This window comes from Gossypium hirsutum, chromosome D06 (genome assembly GCF_007990345.1).
Source record: "Gossypium hirsutum isolate 1008001.06 chromosome D06, Gossypium_hirsutum_v2.1, whole genome shotgun sequence".
Taxonomy (NCBI): Eukaryota; Viridiplantae; Streptophyta; class Magnoliopsida; order Malvales; family Malvaceae; genus Gossypium; species Gossypium hirsutum.
In genome coordinates this window covers 42,795,979-42,799,949 of record NC_053442.1, presented here as the reverse complement: position 1 = coordinate 42,799,949, position 3,971 = coordinate 42,795,979, and the positions used below count along the sequence as shown (strand labels likewise).

Genomic DNA, 3,971 nt, shown 5'->3' with positions numbered 1-3,971 from the left:
GACGACAAAAAAAAAGGTCGGAATAAAGCATTCATGTGTTGAATTTTAAAGAGTTGGCTCATGCCCCAATCAAAGGCAACCTTAAAAAGGTTAGGATAGACCCGTCTAAAGCAACCTTAAAAAGGTTGGGATAGACCCGTCTAAGGTACCCTTAAAAAGGTTGGGATTGACCCATTTAAGGCAACTTTGTAATGGAAAAAGTGGATTAATTTTTGCCATATGGGATGAGAATGTTATTGTAACCCTCTATTTCAACATTTAGATTAAATTCTGTTACAATTCCTTATATTTTTTTTATAGATTTGGAATTTAGTTCCTCCACGTTTCATATTTCAGAATTATGTTTCAATAGTTTACCTCATTAAACTTCTTCCGCTAAATTTATTGGTTTGATAGTTTGAAATACGCAAATACTCAGTCATGTAATAAAAAATGATATTGTAATCAAAATAAATTTAATAGGAGAATTTTAACAGTGTTAATAATTAAACTTATATTTTTAAAATTTGGAAAATAGATGGATCGAATTCCTTAAAAAAAAGTAGACAATGGTTGAAGAGTATAAGGACCTGAAGTATATTTTAACCATAATAATATGATGATGTATCTTAAAAGAAATAGGATATGAAGAAAGGAAAAAAAATTGAAATCTAGGAAAATGATTATTCCCTTCTATGTGATCAAACATAAATGAGAAATTTTGTAGATGGAGACTTATGTTCCAATTTTTATTTAATAACACCAAAATTTATATGCCGACTTTTAAAGAGTTGGCTCACGTCTCAGTCAAAAGTGACCTTAAAAGTGTTGGGATAGGCTCGTCTAAGGCAACCTTAGAAGGATTGGGATAGACTCATCTAAGTCAACCTGAAAAGGGTTGGGATAGACTCGTCTAAGTCAACCTTAAATGGGTTGGGATAGACACGTCTAAGGCAACCTTAAAAAGGTTGGGATAGACTCATCTAAGACAAATTTGTAATGGAAAAAGTGGAGTTATTTTTGTCATATGGGATGAGACTGTTATTGTAACCTTCTATTTCAACATTTAGATTAAATTTTGTTACAAGTCCTTATACTTTTTATAATTTGGAATTTAGTTCCTGTACGTTTCACATTTCAAAATTATGTTTCAATGGTTTACCCCGTTAAACTTCTTCTGCTAAATTCATTGGTTTGATGGTTGAAATATGCAAATATTCATTTTGATAGTCATGAAATAAGAAAAATGATGTTGTAATAAAACTGAATTTAATAGGAGAATTTTAACAGTGTGAGCAACTAGACTTGTATTTTTAAATTTGGAAAGTAGATGGATCGAATTTCTTAAAATAAAAGTAGACAATGGTTGAAGAGTACAAGGACCTAAAGTATATTTTAACCATAATAATATGATGATGTATCTTAAAAGAAATAGGATGATGAAGAAAGGAAAAAATAATAATTGAAATCTAGGAAAGTGATTATTCCCTTCTATGTGATCAAACATAAATGAGAAATTTTGTAGATGGAGAGTAATGTTCCAGTTTTTATTTAATGGCACCAAAATTTGTTGTATTTTATAAATTATAAAAAAAAGGAAATTAACCCTAAAATAAATAAATGAAATCTAGTTTATATAATCCGCCTAAAATAAGAGTTTATATGTAATAACATTCAATCATAGCATTTAATAATCTCCATCCTTGTAAAAACACAACTTACGTTTTGATCCCCACTGGTGATGGAAACAACTTCATTATTTCTGGGGCTAGAAGGTGCAGGAACTTGTTCTTGGGTCATACTGAAAAATAAGTCAAAAGCAGGTAATAATCACAAGTTTAAAAAGAAAAAAGAAAACCAAACGTGAAGGAAAATTGTTTTTACCTAATTGATAAAATCAATAATTTCTTTCGTAGCAACCAACAATAACACAGTAGATTTAGATCTATAAAGAACGGGCAACATCAGAAGTGTCGAAACACAAATCCATTGGCCGCTGCCGATTCTGAATAAAAACAATTAAAAGTTTACATAAATTCTAGATAAAAAATAAAAGGAAAAGGATAATACCTGCTGCGACTGTTACAAATCAATACTAGAGGCAATGGGAGCAACTGTAACATGGACTTCTCAATTTCTCTCAATTATCCATGTTGGACACACACATATTTGAAAATGGATATGGGGGCATGATCTTCCACATGTTTGGAAAAGCTTTAAAATTTTTACTATACCCATGTTAGACACACCCTCTCCGACACCACAAGTCCAGGCAGCATATTGGTGCACAGCAGTATGTCACGGTCTTCTCAACTGTGAGCAACAATAATTGAAACCAATTCTCAAAGTTGCTAGAAACTCAAAATCTCACCATAGTAGAATTGAAGAAGAATTACGTTCGATGGGAAAATTTTTAGATTTTGGGCCCACTTGTCTGTGTGGGCCACACGGTCCAGCACACGGCCTATCACACTGTTGTGTGTCACACACAACTTGACACATGACCTACCACACGGTTGTGGTGTGTTGATAGTTTAGATTTTTAGCTTTGGTTGTTCGTTATTTTCTCGAATTTTCATTACACACCTGATCTGATTTTAATGTAAATGCTACCACGAGATTCGCATAACCTAAAATTGTCATTAACATGCTCAAATCAGTAATGATTATAAAAAACTAAATCGAATATTCCACAAAAATGCCCACATTCAGCTTCCAAAAACATTAAAATACTTACGCAACAGTGAACGACAACAACTTGCCGTTTAAATGGTTAGAGGAGCACAAATTTCCTCTTGATCTTCTCTTGAAAGCACACAAAAGAGCATAATAAAATCGATACTAAAACCCGATTCCACATCAAAATTCAATAATACTCCCGAAACCTAAAATACTAAAACAAAATCACGATGTTACCTGACGAAACAACCTTGACTAACCACAACTTGAAAACCAATCTAGCAGCAAGAGAATGGGGAAGCAAAGTTGAAACAAGAAACAAATCAAAGACCAAAGCAGACGATTTGACAGCCAAAATACTAATAACAAAATAATGAACAAGAACAGAAAGAACGAATGGAAGAAAAACAAATAAAATCTAATTGTAAAGGTTGGGAGAATAACGACGGCGTGAAATGGGGAATGAGAGAACAAACGTAAGAAAAAAAATAAATGGGAGGAAATTTTATTGGGAATTAAAAATAGAATAAAATAGAATAAAAATATTTTAATACCTTTATTCTATTCTTATTTAAAATAAAACCAAATCCAACTACTGTAACACCCTTAACTCATCTCTGTCGTTAGATTAGGGTTACAAAGCATTACTGTACAATTCAGACCATTTATCATCAAAACAGAAATTAACATACAATTATATATTAACATTTGATAACATAATTTATTTATAGAAAAAAATAATTTTACGACCTTAAATTGAGCCTAAGAGATCCTAAAAATAGTTTGAAAACAATCAATGACTAATTTGAAATAACTCAAAAAATTTTGGAAAAAATATGAAAAATTGGGAAACAGGGGTCACATGACCGTGTGACTTAGGGCCAGTTCTTCATTATTTTTAAAAAGTGCTTTTGAAAAGTGTTGTGGAAAAGTGCTTTTGAGAAGTGCTTTTGAAAATTTTGAGTGTTTGGTATTACTGTCAAAAAATACTTTTGAAGAATAAAATGTCCATTTTAGACATGATATTATAAAATAACAAATATGTATTTAAATAATGTTCAAATTAGTTAATATTATGATATTTTAGTAAAAATATAAAAAAAATAATTTATTATAATTTACTGTTAATATTTTAATATATAATATTCATTTTAAATATTTCTAAGTAATTAATATTAATTATTTATTAAATTTAATTAGAATATATAAACTATATTTAAATATAATAATTAAATATTTGTAATTAGATATTGACACAATTGTATTATTACAAAAATTATTTTTTATTTTTAATTAATGCTTTTAACACATTT

At 29.8% G+C, this 3,971-nt stretch overlaps 1 long non-coding RNA gene across 1 annotated transcript; it reads right to left on the bottom strand.

Annotated features, from left to right (window-relative positions):
- Positions 1-1,550: 1,550 nt before the first annotated feature.
- Positions 1,551-3,147, bottom strand: LOC121218544 (uncharacterized). The gene is made up of 5 exons (XR_005914929.1): positions 2,717-3,147; positions 2,566-2,609; positions 2,050-2,292; positions 1,864-1,984; positions 1,551-1,780 (listed from the first exon to the last, which is right to left on the bottom strand). It is a non-coding gene; the product is annotated as an uncharacterized lncRNA (long non-coding RNA).
- Between the last annotated feature and the right edge of the window lie 824 nt (positions 3,148-3,971).